This window comes from Anser cygnoides, chromosome 17, assembly GCF_040182565.1.
Source record: "Anser cygnoides isolate HZ-2024a breed goose chromosome 17, Taihu_goose_T2T_genome, whole genome shotgun sequence".
NCBI classification, from domain to species: domain Eukaryota; kingdom Metazoa; phylum Chordata; class Aves; order Anseriformes; family Anatidae; genus Anser; species Anser cygnoides.
This window is the reverse complement of record NC_089889.1, coordinates 15201651-15210908: the sequence shown is the minus strand read 5'-3', so window position 1 is coordinate 15210908 and position 9258 is coordinate 15201651.

Sequence of the window (9258 nt, the reverse complement as noted above, 5' to 3'; positions counted from 1 at the left end):
GGCGCAGGCGCAAGCGGCGACGCGGGCGGGGCCTGGCGGGGCCCTCCCGGGCCGCGGGGGCCGGCGGAGGCCGGGGGTGGGCCCCGCGCTGCCGGCGGCGGGCGGCCCCCAGCCCCGCACCGCAGCGACACGGACGCGCGCGGTGCCCGGGGTCCGGCTGCGCCCGCGGCTGGGGCGGGGCGGGGCGGGGCGGTGGGGCAGGGGTGCAGCCGAGTGGCGGAGCTGCTTCAGTGAACTACAGAATCACAGAGCATCCCGAGTGGGAAGGGGCCCGTAAGGATCGTCGGGTCCAACTCCTGGCACCACACAGGTCTACCCCAAAATTCAGACCGTGTGACTAAGTGCACAGTCCGAACGCTTCTTAAACTCTGGCAGGCTTGGTGCAGTGACTCCTTCTGTGGGGAGCCTGTTCCAGTGGGCGACCACCCTCTCAGTGAAGAACCCCCTCCTGATGTGTAGCCTAAACCTCCCCTGCTGCAGCTTGACACCATTCCCGTGGGTCCTATCGCTGGTCACTACAGAGAATAGATCGGTGCCTGCCCCTCCGCTCCCCCTTCCTGAGGAAGCTGTAGACTGCGATGAGGTCTCCCCTCAGCCTCCTCTTCTCCAGGCTGAACAGGCCAAGTGACCTCAGCCGCTCCTCATACGTCTTCCCCTCTAGGCCCTTCACCATCTTTGTAGCCTCTGGACACTCTCCAACAGTTTCACGTCCCTTTTGTACTGTGGTGCCCAGAACTGCACACAGTGCTCGAGGTGAGGCTGCACAGCATACCAGAGCGGGACAATCACTTCCCTCGACCGACTAGCAATGCCGTGCTTGATGCACCCCAGGATACGGTTGGCCCTCCTGGCTGCCAGGGCACACTGCTGGCTCACATTCAGCTTGCTGTCATTAAGAAAATAGCTGTGGACTTACAGACAAGTACTTCCTTCTCGTTGGTTACCACAGAGTTTTCAAACCCCAGAAACAGTCAAGTTTTTCTGAGACCTGCTTGTTGATACACCCTTGCTGTGGGAATGAGCCCTTACCTGCTCGGTTATTTTGGGGACAGCTATGGTGCTGTTCTGGGAGTGTTTCAAAATGTAAAGAGCTAACAGGGTCAACAAAACAAAACAAAACAGAACAACAACAACAACAACAACAAAAAAAAAAAAACAAAAAAAAACCCAAAGCATTAGAATCTGGAGGTGTATTTTAAAGTGGTTCAGGATACCAACAGTCATTCTCAAAAATGAGAACACATTTTCTGTGAGCTCCTGGTTTGTCTCATATGCTGCACAGTACCGGAGAGCGCATTCAAAGTATCCCAGTGCTCCATCCTGTAGGCTGTTAGAAATGTTTTCAGTCACTTCATCTGTCAAAAAATCTTCAGAACTGCTGTTAGGTATGTGAGTTTGGCAGCAATAACTGTGTGGCCATTCTGAGGCCTGTTGGTACACTGCTGTGACCAAAAGGTGCCAAGCATCTGCCAGTGCCCAGAAATCGCGGCTGCTCTTCGGGGGGCAGAACCCTTCCTCCCCTCTGAACGAGAGCCGCTGTCACTTCGGTGTTCCCCCAGCACAACAAAGGTGCTGGTGTGCTCTGGCCACCTCCTTCTCTAAAAAACGCAGGATGTATTTTTGTTAAGGAAATTGTTATAATTGTTATAATGCTGGAGCAAGAAATGGTGATGAAGCTGTTTGAGAACTGATTGGGGGAGCGTTGAGGAGGGAGAGATCAGACTGCTATGGCTGTGCCGTGAGGATATGGGAAATGTCTTCAGATCCTCGCTCTTTTAATTTCTTAAAACACATGGAATTTATTAAGTTCATTTCAACTTCAAATGCACTGTTGGAGTGAAAATATTTTCTTCTTGTGAGCACTTTTGTGCAGGTAATGAGATCAATATTTAATAGGTTTCTTGCAAGGCTGAGTTTCAAATTAATTTCAGTGGTACACATGAAGAGATTCCTGACTTGAGTTAGCAAAATGAAGGATACACTGAAATGCATTAAAAAGCTTAAGAAGTATAATATTTAATATTGCTTCAAAGCTTACAAGAACTGCATTGCATATTCGAGGGGAGTAGAAATGTCCACTTTAGAGAAGAATACCTAGCCTCTCCAGAGAAATAGGGCATCCCTAGAATGTCCCTGAATATAAATTGTCCTTTTTTTTTTTTGGTTGGTTGCCTCATATTTCTACCCAAGGATGGTGATCCCTAAATCCCAGGTCCTGGAGAGGCTTTTGGTGGGCTGATTACAGATCCCTCTGCCTCTGGGCTGCTTAGACCAATGCCTTGTACAGTTAACTCTGCTGTGTCCGTCTGTCCTGCTCTTCCCTGGCTTGGCTGCAGTGGAGCAGCAGTGTCTCTGGGAAAAGGCTGCAGTGTATTTTTAACAAGCAAATCAACCTACATTTTCCTAACCCCGTTCTCAGAAGCTGCCAAACCGTTTTTGCTGAGCTGCAGCTGCCAGAGGCAGAGCCGTGGCGCAGAGCCCGGCTGGTTACAGCCTGCTGAGGTTCCAGGGAATGGAAAACACGGGCTTTTAATTAAAAGGTATTAGCCGTGGTGCTTGGCTCCGGCTGGGGCAGCATGGAATACCAGCATAAAAGCACTGTTAGTCTATTAGCGCAGCCCCCAAAACCTTACCATTCTCTGCCACAAGTATTTAATGACAGCTTTTGCTTGATGTGTGAGTTTGGGCACTTTGAGCGAGCTGTACTGGGGGCTGGGGCCCTGCTGTGATTCGCTCCCATCCCCGTGCTGGGTCCTTGTAGCCTCCTGCTCCCTGTGTGCTGCGGCTGTGCTGCTGGCATCGCTCGCTGCTGCACTCCTCTTGCAACAGCTCTGCTCGAGCGGCCGCCTGGGCACCATGCCCCGAGCTGCATGACATCGGTCGTTGTAGTGACCACTGTCAGGAGCAAGCTGCTGAGTCCCCCGGTGCTGACTGCAGCTGGGGCGCTGGGTGAAACTGCTGCCACGTGCTGGGGACATCCCTGATGTGCACCAGCACGCCGGGGCAGAGGGCAGGATCCTGGCAGAAGGTCTGCTCTGACTCCTGTGGGCAGCTGAGCACAGCCTGGAGCCTCACATCAGCACAGCTCTGGGGATGGCTGTGGCCGTGATGTGGCCTGTGCTCTGGTGTCCCCATGCCATCAAGGTTGTCACAAACAGCCATGCAGAGCAGGGCTCCTGCTGTGCACCAGCTGGCCGGGACTTGAACCGTCTTGAACTGTTGAATCAGCTTCCTCATGGGACGAGATGCAGCTGGAATTGAGCAACTTTGGATGTCTTGATCTTTGCCCTTCCCCCACCTGCATCCCAACCAGGCAGCATTTTGCTGTGCCAGGGTCCTGTTTTGCTGTAGCTGTGGCAGGGCATCCGTCCCCTGGCCATGCAGCCGGCAAACCCTTCAGCAGCCTCGGCTGCCCAGCGGTGGGGCCAGGACTCCACCCAGTACCAGCACCAGACTGGGCGTGCTGGCTGCCCCAGCCCGTGTGGGCCCGGTGCTGCTGGGGACAGCCCTGAATGCAGCCTGCCTTGTCCCTGACTAAGGCATGTCTCACTTGTCACGGCACGGAGCTGCCCCTGTCTTCAACTCTCCAGCCCATCACCCGTCCCGGGCTGCTTCACCAGCTCCATCTTTTCTGCTCTCTTTCCAACACTGTTTCTAGGGCGAGCCTAAGCCCGTCAGTGGTGTGACCCTCTGCAGATCTAATGCCTCTTATGCCTTTATGCCCCAACCGCTATCGAAGGAGCCTTGGCTGAGCTGGTGGAGGGAGGGGGCTGGAGTCACCGTGTGTGGGAGGGCCCTGCACCCTGGGGCCCCCACGCTGCTCTGCTCTGCTGTGGACATTCCTCTCCCTTCCTTTGTGCTGCAGGAAATATGTGCTTCCTCCGTTCCCAACACTGCTCCCTGCTCAATTGCTAACAGATGTGGGTCCCATGCGCTTCTCATTAGTCTGGCAGGCTCGGGGCGCTGTCTCCTCCCAGCTCTCAGGCTGTCTTGGAAAAGGCTGGGCTGCTTGTGGGAACCGGCGCGGATATTTGAGCCGGTGTGCACGCCACGAGGCAGTGGGCTCAGGGTGCGTGGGGCCAACGCTGCCTTTGTGCTGGGCTGGGAGGCACCCGGAGCAATGCGGGGCAGGCACTGGAGCAAGCCAGCCAGGGGGATGGGGATGGGGATGGCGCTGGGGCTGGAGCTGGGGGCCAGGGCCCTGCTGAGGAGCTGCATGAGACCGTGGGGCATGGGGATGAGGGCACTGCACCTGGGGAAGGAGCATGCCCTGAGCTGAGGTGTGGGCTCACTTTGGGGTGGGAGTACCCAGTCAGGTGGTGGGTGGCATCAGCAGCGGTTCCCCGAGCAGCTCATGGACCATCCTGCCTGGGGTAAGACCCAGGGGGCTCAGGGGGTGCAGCATGGGATGAGGAAGCATGGGATCTTCCCAGCACCTGGAAGAGATTGTGATGGCTGGACTCAGGGGCTTCAGAGCAGAAACGGCTGTGCGGGTGGCTTGTGATGTCCAGGAAAAGGCTTAATCTGCTTGGGCTGAGCGGCAGAGGGGCAAACGGAGTGTGGCAGCTCCTCCAGCCCTCCCTGCCCCACCACTCCCACTACAGATCTCACCTGGGCAAGAAGGGCTGGGGCCTGCGACCTTCAAGTGGATCCACCACATCCTCCTGCTCTGGCCTATGTGTGTAAGGCTATGCATCCTGCAGGGCAGGATGAAGCCTTGCACTGGGTCATGGGGCTTGCAGGGACATCTGGAGGGCTCAAGGGACTCTGTGCTGCCAGAGCTGCTTGTCTTGCCACTGGCCCAGGGTTGCTCCCACGGGGTGCAGCACTGCCGGAGCACATTGCTCCCAGCAGGTCACTCACCCAAGGACACATCTCCCAGGGCAGCGAGGTCCCCAGGCTTGATTTGCACAGGTGTCCAGTGCTCCCTGCATGTTTAGGGTAGGGAGTCTGGTCGTTACCTTTCCCTGAAGGGCAGGTTTGCCTATGGGGGAATGCTGAGATCCCAATTCGAACAGGCAAGGCAGAGGGAGTGGAACGTGTACGCGCATGAAGTGCAATGGCTCATTTTTGCAACTGGAGAACGTTGCAATTAGGAGCAATCCTCCGGAGAAACCTGAGCACAAAGCCATCCACAGGGGATGGCTGCCAGAGCCCGGTGTCCCCGCAGGGCAGTAGCCACATCACTGTGGCTCTGAGTCACCGTGCTGGAGCTGAGAACTGCTGCAGGGTTTCAGCGGGCAGCCAGCTGTGCCAAAAGAGGCAAATGCACTGCGGCATTTGCACAAGATGTTGCTTTATTGCTGTAAACAAGAAGCCCAAAGACTTCTTGGTAGAGGTTGAGGGGAAGTGATGCAGATCGTCTGGGCACAGAAGGGCTGGGCTTCAGACTGGGTTTCAGAGAGCAACCTGCCCACAGCCCCCCTCTCCGAGGCACAGCTACGGGTTTGGCTAGCCGTGACAGAGACTGGGGATTCGGCACCAGCTCTGCCCAGGGACATGTTGGCCACCATGAGCTTGGTTGGTGCCCAGCTGAGATCCACGGCCCTGAGACAGAGACACAGCCGCAGTGCCCCTGGAGCAGTCAGCGGCCCGTGGGGCTGGGCCATGAGGTGTTCCCTATCCTCAGGCCGGATCCTGCCCTCCCTCCTGGCTGGTGAGCTCTGCACGGCTCAGCTCACATGCGGGCACACTGCAGCACCTGGGTGTGCAGCAGGAGAGACTGTTGTGGGGCTAATTGGACCCAGAGATGCAGAATGTGGCTGTGCCAGATGGGAAGTGGGAAACGAGGGGCGTTCTTCAAAAACAACGGTTCAACTTTTTCACCGAGGTTTTGGTGTGCATGGTTTCCCAGAGTGACTCCCCTCCAGCTCTAACTCAGCCAGCAGCACCAGCCCCCTGCACCAAGGGGAAGGGGCTGACTCCGTCCCTCCACAACCCCCACCCTCTTTTCCCTCTGTCCCTCCACCCCTCTGCTCTCATCCTGTGCTCGCTGCCCGCCTGCTCCGCTGGCTGGCGTGCTGGGCGTGTGGTCACTCTTGGTGGTGGCTTCGCCACCCATCCCCTGCTCCCTGCCTTCCTCTTGCTGCCACTGTAACCTTTTGGCTGGCCTCAGCCTCATTGACACTCATCCCCTGGGTGAGGGGGGACCGCGGGAGCCTCACAGCCACCTCCTCAGGCTCTCTGGATTTATCCAAACTTAACAAGTGCTGTGGAGTAAATGTGTTCCCCTGCTATGGCCTCAGGAGCTGAACATCCGAGCAGGAATTTCAGCCTGAGCTGTAGCTAAAATAAGATCTGGATTTAGGGGATCCTACCTGCCTGGTCTGAGTGTTACTTGCGGGGGGGAGCATGGGGTCTTCATGCCAGAGCTTTCTCCCCTGGAGCCGAACGGCTCGTGCCACGAGAACCGTCCAGGCTGCTGTCCCAGCCCCGCTGACGCAGCTGGGGGCTGCAGCCCTGCCCTGGCTGGGGCTGGAGGCAGAACCGCAGCTGGTGGAGAGCCCGGAGCGCGGCTGCCTCCTGGCCAGGCTGGGAAGCTGGGTCTGACCTGGCGGAAGGAGCCGAGTGTCAGGAAACATATGCGTGCTTCCCCAGCTGCGCGCCTGTCAGGAGCTGGAGGAGCTGCTGCACGCCCGTGTCCTGTCCTCCTTGCCCTCCTGCTCCCTCCTGCCGAGGACAAGCTCATGTTGGTTGTGACTCAGCAGCCCGAGGGGGTGTTCCTGACCCCCCTCAGGAGGTCTGGGTGACACCGAGTGACTTGTTCTTACGATCCTACTGCGCAGGGGAGCCTGGGCATGCTCTGAGCAAGGAACAAGAGGCGCCTCCCGTGTAGTCTGCGAGTGAGGCTCTGGGCTCCTTGCTGCCTTGGGTGCTCCTGGGTCACTGCATGGTGCCTGGGAAGGAGATGGGTGAGAGGGAGAAGCACGCAGGCCTGACTGGGAGTTGTGCAGGGGCCATGGGCTGCAAGGGGTGCAAAGGATGCAATGGGCTGCAAGTGACACAAAGGAGGCAAAGGATGTAGCAGGATGCAAAGGAGGCAAAGGACGCGCTGGGCTGCAGGGGGTGCAAGGGCTGTGGGTGGCACAAAGGATGCAAAGGATGCAGTGGGCTGCAAGGGCTACGAAGGCTGCAAGGCGTGCAGCAGGCTCTGCAGCCAGCCCCTTCCATCCTCAGGCCCAGGGCTGCCCGTTTGCCAGCTGTGCTCCTCTATTTCAGCTGCCTGCTCTCTGAGGAAGAGGTGGTGACCCTGGCTCGTGGGTGCTCTCTGCCGCGCTGGGGGCTGCCCAGACACGGGGCTGCCGTGTGGGCTCAGTCTTGCTGTGCCCCAGCAGCCACCACGCAAGCAGGGGACAGCCTCAGGCCACGCTCCCTTGCCCTGAGGATATTGTCAGGGTCTCCAGATGTCCCAGGGAGACAACCCCGCGTTGTGGAGGCTGCCGGGCTGCTCTCTGTGCTCTCCCCGCTGCTGCGGTCCTGTCCCACCACTGCTGGCCCTCCCCTGAAGGCAGGGAGCCTGCTGCGTGCCATGCCCCAGCCGTCGCCCCTGCATCCTGTGCAGTGCAGGGGGAGCACGGCCATCCCTGAGCAGCAGCCTGGGCCGATCATGTGGCTCCTAATGAAATCCAGACCCTGGCAGAGTGATGACATAGTGCCGTGATTTGTGCTCCCATACAGACTAAACAAGCACGGGTGCTCCGCAATGTGCAGTGCTGCAGCCAGGCCAGCGCAGACACGGGGATAAATCAGGTAGCGGTGGTGCAGATGCCTCTGCCTGTCTTCCGTCGACTTCTTCCTCTCCTGCTCAAAGTGCTTGGATGTGAATGCACTCGCACTTTCCATGAGACAAAATAGGGATTTTCCTAAATTATGCTGAACAGAGCTTCCAGAGCTGTAATAAAGCTTCAGGCTCTTGGATCAGCCCAGAAACACTGGAGTTGCTGCAATTTGTCTGTTTTCTATTTGCATTTTGTTACGACCAGGGACTAATTGGTGCCCTGGACCACAAGGAAACGCTCCCCCTGCTCCACTGGGTGAGCAAGGTTTTCAGAGAGCGGGTTAGGCGGGTGGGCTGGCAGGTTGCTGCAGACCCTGAAGAGCCACACGCACATCCCTGAATTGCAGAGCTTCCACCCCCTGTGCTGGGACAGCAGAGCAGGGCTGAGGGCTGGCGGGGACCAGCTGGGTAGGCAGGAAGGGGACAGCGGGTGCTTCTGGGCCAGCTGGACCTCCCCGGTTTGGGTCAGGTTTCAGGATTTTGAGCTGCACCTTCTCCCAGCTCCCCTTTTCCCTGCTGGGCGCTGCAGAAAGGCATTTCACAGGCACTTGGGTTTGGCTTTGGTGTTCCTACCTTGCTGCTCTGGGAAACCTCTGGCTGTGCAGGGCTGAGGAGCACGGAAAGAGGAACCAGAAAGCATCTGGTGCATGGAGGAAGGGCAGAGCTGGATGCAAACAACTGGGGAAAGGTTCTGCCATCTCTGACAGAAGGCTGTAGGGGCTCAGGACTTTGTGCAGCTCCAGGGCTGGTGGCACAGGGTCCCTGAGCTGCACCCTGATGGGGGCTGATGGGGACCCTGGGACACCTCCTCTCCCCCCTCCAAGAGCACCATGCACGTGTCCTGCGTGAAGAGGCCACCGGTGTGGACAGGGGTCCCTTCTCTGGCCCCAGCCTGAACATCCCCAGAGCTCCATCCTCTGCCTCTTCTCCCAGCCCTGCAGGAGCTCTGGGCAGGCTTGCTCAGGGCACAGAGATGGCGTCGGCACGGTGCGGCCCCTCCGCGGCTGGTCCTGGTTTGGAAGGTTTGGGTGGGTGGGAGGCCACGGCTGGGAGCCTCCACTGCTGCTGGCTGAGCCAGTGGGGTGTCCCGGGCCCCTCGCAATCCCTCCTCGGCATCAAACACCACTGGCACCACTGCTCCCCTCCCAGCGAGTGTTTGGAGAGAGCTTTCTATATAATCCTGGGAGCTCACTGTCTCATGCATATTTCATTCTCATTTGAATTTCTTTTAAGAGTTTATTTTTGGTAGGGCCTGAAATAGGAAATGAATTGCTGGCAATGGGTTTGCTTTTATTGCTGCTCTCTGGCCAAGCCAAAACAAATGCACTGTTTTCCAACCCAACAACTCCTCTTTCAGTTTTGGAAATTGGGAAGAAATGGGAAGAATACCAATTTCACAGTGTTGGCGGAGGAGAGGAGAACCGGGGGTCGCCACGTGCTTGGACCACATAGCCTGATGCTGCTGGTGGGTTTTGCTGTCC